We start from the raw sequence: 9,371 nt of genomic DNA, 5'->3' as shown, positions 1-9,371 counted from the left end.
AAACATTTGCAGCCAGTGGATCACATCAGGTGCCCCCTCCCCCCAGCCCTCTGCGGTGCCTTGGTGGGGGGAGGGTCACTCCAGGTGGCACCGATGGCTCTTAGCAACAGAAGGGCGAGTTAGTGCAGAGCCAACCCCTGGAGCAGCCCTGCCTGGCCCCCAGCTGCTCGCTGGCCTCATGCTCTGCGTCCGCAGGCACCAGTCCCTGCCTGTGTCCTTCAGGCTCCTGCTTGCCCTTCCCTGCACAGAGATAAGGGAGCCGGCGCTGCCCGGCTCTCCCGCAAGGGCACGGTAATGTCAGAGCAGGGCTTGTTCCATGCCCCTGCACCATTGGTAGCGCCCCTATGCAACCAGGGCTCTGTGAGAGTACAGCCCTCTGCCCGCAGCACGGGAACCTCCACAGGGGCCCACCTGCCCAGAACCGCTGTGCCTTGCTTCAGCCTTCCTAACCCCAGCCTAGGGCGGCACTCCCACTGGGCCCAGGTTACACAGCAACAGAGCTCCAGCTTGCCACGGCCAGAGAGCAGCCCCCAGGCAAGGCTGGCCTCACTGAGAGTGGCCTCCTGTCGGGATGTGTACAGGCATCCCCTCTGCCTGAGCGCTGGATCCCACACAGAACTGGGCCCTCCCTGTCACTATGGGCCCTGCTGCGTGGGGCTGGCAGGCTCCTGCACAGGGAGCCAGCTGGGCAGGGATGTGAGGCCGGCGGGGTCACTGGGCAGGCTACCGGCCTGGAACCAGCCAGCTACTGCAGCAAACAGACGCTTTGGGGAGGGGGGATCAGTCTGGGGGAGATGAGCTCCTGGGAACTCACAGGTAGAGGACAGAGGGGAACTTTGTGCCCATCCAGTCTGAGCTGCTGTGCAACCCAGGCCAGGGACCCTCATGGAGCAATTCCAGCCTTGGGCCGAGCCCCTTGCTGGAGCCACAGCACAGTGTCGCATGTGAGCCATCCAGGGCTGGCCGTGGTGCTGGTTAGATCAGTGCAGGCCCCACCCATGGACACAGCCTGGGACAAAGGTGCCTTGGTGCCATGTGGTTTGTGGCAAGTGCCTTCATCCCAGCCAGGCCAGCTGCCTCACTCCAGGGGCTGCCCTCACCCCCAGCCCTAGGTCAAAACCTGGCTGGTTCCAGCTGTCAGTGTTGTGCCTAGCCCAGCTCTTGGACACAGGTGCAGGGGAGAGGCACCTGGTACAGCCTAGCCCTCAGCCAGTCGTTCCAAGGTTAATCCTGTAACAAAGCAGAGCTGCCTTTCCCCTAAGGAAGGGCTTCCCACCCCCAGGGCCCTGTCTGTGCCACCCCTCCCCACCAGCATGCCTGCTCCCCTAGAGCTGCAGTGGGTGCCGGGAGGAACAAGGCAGTGCCAGCAAGGTGGGGTCTGAGCCTTAGCAACTCCCCAGAGCTCAAACCCGGCAGCATCCCTATGTTCCCGCCCACTCAGCCCACCCTGTGCTGCGGAGACCCTGCTCCCCAGGGGACCACAGGCGCTGGCAGACTGCCCATCTCCATGGCATCAAGTCGGACGCCCTGCAATGTGCTGGCTCCTTGGGGGCAGCTCCTCCCTTTTCCAGACCAGCTGGGAGCATTGTTAACATGCTGTTCCTGCCTGCAGAGGATTCACGCAGAGAAGAAACAGACATTCCTTCCAGCGGAGACCCTGGCTCTAGCCAGGCAGGCTGGGAAAGCACAGGAACTTGTCTTTAGGAGGAACAGCCCATCCAGTGCATTCCCTGCCCTGAGGGTGTGGAGAGCCAGGTCTCTGGTCCTTCTCCCCAGCAGTTTTGTGACTGCAAAGCACAAGAGAGGGCAGTGTTCTCATGGCTCCTCGGAGACAGGGGCGCTTTCAGATTCCTGTCCTGGAGAATCTGGCCCCTGGGTTGGATTTATAAACACAGGGGCCCAGGTCCAGCCAGCCCGGCCCCCTGAGGCTCCATTTCACAGCAGAGACAAGTGTTTATGGCTGCTGTTGTCCACACATCTATCCACAGCTCATTCTCAGGAGAGAGAAGCCAGTTCCTGCATCCTCTGGGGGGAGGAGAAAGAAAAACTCTGAGCAAAGTCCCCAAGCACCCCAGCTCCGGGAAGTCCATTCCTTGTAGCCTTTCTGAGAGCAGGCCCAGCATGCCCCAGGGAGAGCTGGCCGTGATCCAACCCCCTTTAATCCCTCAGTTCCTCTGGGGCTGTGGTTCCACGAGGTCGGACGCAGACCAGCGGTGAGTGGGTTTGGGAAGCGAGCCAAGCCAGCAGCGCCATTCAGGAGTGACATGTGCCCAGCTCCAAGCCAAGCCTGGGACTCAGGGAAGCAGCTGCCAGAATTGCACGGCGTGGCTAGGTGAGCGCAACCCATGGATCTGCAGAACAAGCCACGTGTGATCGCTCCGCCAGGCGCAGGGTTAAAGTTCCCAGCGCTTCCAGCAGGAATTTCCACAGCCCCTGGGAGAACAGGCAGCTCCCTCCGGCCAGATGGGCCAGTGCTGAGTTCCTGCTGAACTCTGCCATCTGAAAGGGGGATGGGCAGGTTCAGGAGGGGGCAAGGAAGGGGTACTGAGCCCAGGGGAGGTTACAGTGAGGCTCTGCACAGCACTCTGACCCACATGTGGTTAGAGGGGCTGCTTTGTCTTGCAGCATGAGCTGGCACCAGATAGCTGCTTGTGCCCATCCCCTTGCCGTCTCATGGCACCATAATCCCGAGCCGTCTCCCTTACCTGGACAGTGCCAGTGGTCTCACTTCCCTGACCACCTACGATCCTGCCCAGCAACCTCTGCCTCCTGGAGCAGCGCTGCTGCAGCTCCCCTCTGCCCCCAAGGGCTTCTGGAGTGACCGCCAACTCCTCCCCACTTGGCCAGCAAAAGGGGACAGTACCTAAGGGGACAGAGAGGGTGAGGCGGCCACATGGGGTGCTGGGCTCCATGAAGCTCAGAGCATCCGTGTCGGCATCAGTGGGCAGGGCAGCCACAGGCTCTGGCAGTCACTGCGTTCCCTGCAGAGGGGACACAACAATCTGCATGGGTAGTGCAGGGCCAGTCATCCTCCGGGCATATCATGTAGGGAAAGGAGTGAGGGGCAGCTCCAATGATCAGCCCCTTCCCCACATACAATCAGTGTCCAGTGCCCAGCTCCTCATTAATGTTCCCACCCGAGTGACACAGAACAGATCCAAGGCATCCCCCCACCCTGCCATGGGCTCCCTGGGAAACTCCTGTTTAGCCACAAACTTGGAGAAGCAGCTGCTCCGTTAACATCTCCTGCTGTTCCACTGCCTGGCCAGGGCCTCAGCCAGCCCTTCAGAGCCCACCCGCACTGGGTTCCTGCCTGGGGAAAGTAAAGCCTAGGTGCCATGTCACCCTAGGCACTAGGGCCAGTCCCTGCTCCCCTCCGTGCCAGGATCTAGCACGGATCACATTCGTGGCACTCGGGAGAGGAAGCTACTCAGTTCTGCTGAGATCCGTCTTGCTGTGTGCACTGCCCGCGGTCACCGGCTTCTCAGCAGGCTCTCTCCACAGTGCCCCTTGTGCTGGGGAGCCCATGTGCTGCCAGGGGAGCACCCAGCCTGCCCAGGGTGCTGCATCCCCAGCCATCTCGCTGGATGAGCACCTGGCAGGTTGGAGTTATAGGGCATTCACAATGCACGGAGCGGCCGGGTGAGCAGAGAGCACTTTCACTGCAGGTGGCACCTGCGGGGTCCAGAGCTAAGGGCTGGGGGGAGGAGATGCCATGGCCCAGGCTGCAGGGCTCACTCGTCCCTGCCATGAGAAGAGCTGAGGGAACTATAGCTTCGTGCACAAAAACACTCCTGCGCCCTGTGAATCTGAGCCAGGCCCCTCCCCACCACACCCAACCCAGGGCACCTCACTCGGGGCTGAGGAGGCCACCTAAATGTTCAGTGTTGCAACGCCTACATCCCTTATCATAGAATAATCAAACCTCAGGGTTGGAAGGGACGTCAGGACGTCATCGAGTCCAACCCCCTGCTCAAAGCAGGACCAATCCCCAACTAAATCATCCCAGCCAGGGCTTTGTCAAGCCTGATCTTAAAAACTTCAAAGGAAGGAGATTCCACCACCTCTCTAGATAACGCATTCCAATGCTTCACCACCCTCCTAGTGAAAAAGGTTTTCCTAATATCCAACCAAAACCTCCCCGCGCAACTTGAGACCATTGCTCCTCGTTCTTTCATCTGCTACCACTGAGAACAGTCTAGATCCATCCTCTTTGGAACCCCCTTTCAGGTAGTTGAAAGCAGCTATCAAATCCCCCCTCATTCTTCTCTTCCGCAGACTAAATAAGCCCAGTTCCCTGAGCCTCTCCTCATAAGTCATGTGCCCCCGCCCCCGAATCATTTTTTTTGCCTTGGTGGCTCTAGCCCTGCTTCTGTTAACTGACAGCAGCATCCTGCTCTTATCCTGCAATGGACCAGCCACTACAGGGGCGGGAGGCCTCCTGCCAGCAGGCTATACACCCCTCATTACCCCTCCCCCACTGTGTGTCCTGCCAAGGACTGGAGCCACTTACCACTGCATCTCCCATTCAGGGCCCCCAGCACCCAGGAAATTCCCCTCACAGGAAGGGCAGCTAGTTCCTCAGGCACCAGGCTGCCTGCTGGGGCCCTGCACCACGAGCTCCTGACAAGCTCTCCCTGTGCCCTGGCAGCTCCCAGCCATGAAGACGGTCCCCGGGGATGCTGGGCCGGACCATGTCCCCATGTAGACATGTGCACATGCATACACACGTGCACCCCAACATGTGGACACACACTCACACGTGCACACACATTCGCACGCCCATAGATACGCACACACAATACCAGCAGAGGCACTCCCACCCAAACTGGACCTCGCTCCGCACGGCTGGAGGCAAGGGCAGGAACACAACCAGCACTGGGGTATCCTAACCCAGGGCCCACGGTGCACCCCACAAGGATGCAAAAGTCAGTCTGCAATCTCCTCATCTTTACTATGCAGGAGCGGCCTGTAGAGACTACTAGTCCCAGCATGCAGTGCTGTCAGTTCCCTTTAAATGAAGAATTGCATGCTGGGACATGTAGTCTCCTGAGCCTCCTCCTTGAGACAGGGACAGTCTACTCCAGCACACCAGTGAGACACGGTGGCCGAGGTGATACCTTTTACTGGGCCAACACCTGCTGGGAAGAGAGACAAGCTTTCAAGGCACACAGAGCTCTTCTTCTTCTGAAAACCAAAAGCAGCTGCTGGGCTCCTGGCCCACTGCCCAGTGCAGCTCCCCACCCCTGCTGGGAACATTCATGGGACTCCCCAAAACACAGGGCACGGCCTGCTGGGAGTAGGATTGTCAACTTTCCATTTTTTCGAAACCAAATACTACAGGCTCCCAGGTCGCTTACACCCCCTCCCCTGGGACTCACCTGCCACCTGCGGATGCGGCGCCTGCCTGCCTGCCTGCCCAACCAGGACATAGTGAAGTGGGGGGGTGTCTGTCCGTGGGACGCGGGGCCAGAGAGAGCTGGGGCCCTGGGAGGCGGAGGAGGTGGAATGGGCCATCACAGGTGGCAAGCCCAGCTGCTGGACACCTTGGGTGCCGACCCCGCTCCCCAAGCAACGTGCATTGTCAGGATCCCTCCTCCTCCAGCAGTAGTTGCTGCTCTTCCTGCCCTCCTTGTGGCAGAGGCTGATTGCAGCATTGCTGCCTGGACACTGCACAGGTCCCCTTTCGACTGGACTTTCTGGTCAAAAACCTGGCAACCCTAGCTGGGAGAGCAGCGCTGACCCCAGCCCCCCTCGCGGTGCGTTCCAGGAGTGGGGTGCTGCGCAATGCTTGTGGCCTCACCATACATACCCATGCAGCCCCTGCTGCACCGGTGTTCAGGGGGCGAGCGCAGCTCCCAGTTCTGGGAGAGGGCCTTGCAGGGGGTTGAAAGAGCACAAAAGCTGGCAGGCATATGGAGCTCAGCTCTGCCGAGAGACCCCCTCTCTCCCCTGGCTATCCACCCACCTTATGCCCTTTGCCTTCTGTCTAATGTGCCCACTATCTTTGTGTCTGGGCGCCTGGCTGCTGAAGAAGTCTTAAACCTCAGCCATTGTAGAGTCAGCGCAGAGACCGTCCCTGCAGCAGGAGGATGCTGGGCTGGAGACCAGCTCATCCGGATGGTCACTTCTGACCTTACCACCGAGGAAGTGTGCATGCAGCCCCAGGGGCCAGAGGGCTGGCTGGTAGTCCTGGGTTGAGAGCAGGAGAGGCCTGGGGGGGTTCGTGGCATAAGCTCTGGCAGCCCCGTCTGGGTTTGGGAAAAGCCTCAGCCATTGTTTGCTGTTCCAATGGCAAAGGCAAGAGGTCCCTGGGCATTGCACAGAACCGTACACTCCCTGGGTGTGCACGTGCAGCCAGGGACGAGGGTTGCCAACTGTCTAATCGCACAAACCCAAACACCCTTGCCCCACGCCCCTGCCCTGCCCCTTCTCCAAGGCCCTGTCCCTGCTCACTCCAGCCTCCCTCTGTCGCTTGCTCTCCCCAACCCTCACTCACTTTCACCGGGCTGGGGCAGGGGGTTAGGGTGCAGGCTGGGGTGCGGGCTCTGGGCTGGGGCCGAGGGGTTTGGAGTGTGGGAGGGGGCTCCAGGCTGAGCCTGTGGCAGAGAGTTGGGATTCAGGAGGAGGTGCGGGATGCAGGCTCTGGGAGGGAGTTTGGGTGCCGGAGGGGGCTCAGGGCTAGGGCAGGCAATTGGGGTGTGGGAGGGGGTTTAGGGTGCGGACTCTGGGAGGGAGTTTGGGTACGGGAGGGCGCTGGGGCAGGGGGTGAGGGGTGTGGGCTCCAACCGGGCAGTGCTTACCTCGGGCGGCTCCCGGAAGCAATGGCATGTCCGGCTCCTAGGCTCAGGGGCGGCCAGGTGGCTCTGCGCACTGTCCCTGCTTGCAGGCACCACTTCCACAGCTCGCATTGGCTTCGGTTCCCCGTTCCCAGCCATGGGAGCTGCAGAGTCAGCGCTGGGGAGGGAGCAGTGCGTGGAGACCCCATCGCTGTGCCTCTGCCTAGGAGCTGCTGCCAGACATGCCAGCTGCTTCCAGGAGTGGCGCGGATCCAGGGCAGGTAGGGAGCCTGCCTTAGCCCCGCTGCACCGCCGGACTGTTAGCCTCTGGGAGATCAAGCCTGATTCCAGGAGACTCCCAGCAAAACCAGGAGGGTTGGCAACCCTACCAGGGACACTGGGCTTATGGGCTGGAAGCGAGTTGATGCTTCACACCAGGGCACATGGAGGGAGGGCAGGACTGCTGGGCAGCAGGCCAAGTGGGTGAGAGGCAACATAGACACCAGGGTGGGAGGTAGGCAAGAGAGCAGCAAGTGCTTGTGGGTGAAGCTGGCTGGGAGAGTGGCACTGGGAGGAAAACCAATGGCAGGCAGGTAGGGTGGCTCGATACTATCCCCTCCTGTCCGTGACCCATCCTGGGACTGAGGCCAGGAAAGAAAGCTCCATCTCTGGCCATCACTCCTGGAAGAGGCACATTTCGGAGCAAGCGATGCAAATAGGCAGGAGGGCTGGGTGGGGACAGGCCCACCCAGCCAGGAAGCAGCTGTTAGCAGTGCAGCCACACCCTGGGACTCCCTGTTCTGCCAGTGTAAACCGATCTCCCAGCAGCTAGTCGCTGCCATTTGCCTGCTCGGCTCAGCGGCCGAGCAGGGGCAAGACTGGGCAGCTACAAATCGGCACCCTCAGAAGCACAGAGCGTTGACAAGAACCCAGCCCCACAAATCTGGATCCGAGCGTGCTGCATCCAGCTGGCGGGTCACAGGGCAGAGCTGGGAACAAGCAGTTACCCAGAATGCCAGTTCCAGGGGTGACTGGCTGGCAGTTCCTGCTCTGGGCAGCAGTCACTCCACCCAGCTCCTCCTCGGGGCAGGCTTGGCTTGTGCCTATATATAGCCAATGGCTGCTCATTAGTGGCTCCGCTCTCTTAATTGGATTAGCCAGCTGCGATGGCTGATGCGCTTTCCCTGCGCACAGTCTCCAGCTTCTGGAAGCAGCAGCTACTGCCAGAGGGAGCTGGGCTGGGGAGGCCTCACCAGCGCATTAATATTTCAGCAGGGAGGATGGGTGCAGGATTTCGTCTCTCCGGAGCTGTTCCCTAGCAGGTGGTCCCTTTGCCCACGGGGGAGCCAAGCAGGCTCCTACAGCTCGATTCTATGGCCCAAGCAGTGGCAGGCACAAGGCAGTGCCTAGATGGTGCAATGAACTGGCTCCCACTCCCCGTTCTGTCCTCCAGCTCCCCCAGCGTGGGGCTGGGTCCCTGCTTCTAGCTGGGCCAGGCAGCACTCTGAGCCAGCACGAGCCTGGGAGCCCCTAGGGACAGGCCTTGCCCTAGATCTCCCAGCAGCTAGTTGCTGCCATTTGCACGCACAGCTCAGCTCGGCAGATGGCATTTCGGGCCCTACTCGGAGCAGCAGACGGTTGGTAACTGGGCACGGCAAGTGCCCCTCCTGGAATGCCTATGGGGCAGGGCTGGGGAAGAGGTGAGCAGGCTCCTTGGTCGCCTCGTGCAGTTCCTGCCCCCTGACCTTTACAACAGGAGCAGCCAGTGGGGTAGCTGACTCTCTGGAAGGGGCCAGGAAGTGGGAGCAGGCAGCCCGGGGTCCCAGCAGGGCTGCCGTCTTCCTGCGCTATGTGCAGGCATAGCCAGCTGGGCTCTGGGTGCCTCCTTCCTCTCTGAGACACGTGCCCCATGGCCAGCTGAAAGCTCTGCTCTAGATTAGTCCTGCATCACTGGGGCCTGGGCCCAAAACAGGAATCCCTGGGGTAGGCAGCAGGGCAACCTGGCCCTGTCTAGCCTCCCAAAGTGGGTGAGCTTCCGTCACTGACATGAGGGTTTCCCCCAGGGAGCCCCACCAGGGCAACCCGGCTGCTGAGCTCCTAGGGGCCCAGCTCCTGCACGGCTCTTGTCTGCACTGCCCCTCTGCCGCAGGACGGGGCGCTGGGCCAGCTGAGCTGCGGCACCCAGGCCTGTGGAGGGAAGGTCGCTGGCCCAATAGCCCTTGCCCCCCAGCACGCCCTCTGAGCAGCTCACTCGCCCAGTCTCCCCCAGGCCTCCCACCTCTCCCCAAGGGGGGCAGCTCCCCAGTAGGACAATGCTCTCTGGGTCTAGCTCACCTGCCCCCCAGAGCACACAGCCCCTGGAACGGGGATGGGCTCTCTGAGCCGGGAGGAAGCTGCCAGCCATTGCCCACTCCCACTGTCCTTCCCCTGCAGGCTGTGGGGCTCTCTGAGAACAAGTGGGGTCAGAGAAACAGGCCCAGCCACAGTGCTCAGATCTGGCCTCGGCAGGCTGCCCTGTCCCCACCCCGCCCTGCCCCTCAGCAGGCAGCCCTGTCCCCACCCCGCCCTGCCCCTCAGCAGGCAGGCCCAACC

The 9,371-nt window shown here is 61.2% G+C and overlaps 1 long non-coding RNA gene across 1 annotated transcript; it reads right to left on the bottom strand.

Annotated features, from left to right (window-relative positions):
* On the bottom strand, positions 1–7,854 carry LOC122463104. The gene is made up of 3 exons (XR_006286110.1): positions 7,787–7,854; positions 2,864–2,981; positions 1–2,025 (listed from the first exon to the last, which is right to left on the bottom strand). It is a non-coding gene; the product is annotated as an uncharacterized LOC122463104 (long non-coding RNA).
* Positions 7,855–9,371: the final 1,517 nt, after the last annotated feature.

This window comes from Chelonia mydas, chromosome 16, assembly GCF_015237465.2.
Source record: "Chelonia mydas isolate rCheMyd1 chromosome 16, rCheMyd1.pri.v2, whole genome shotgun sequence".
NCBI lineage: Eukaryota > Metazoa > Chordata > Testudines > Cheloniidae > Chelonia > Chelonia mydas.
Note: the sequence above shows the minus strand (reverse complement) of the source record. Positions and strands in the feature narration are given on the sequence as shown.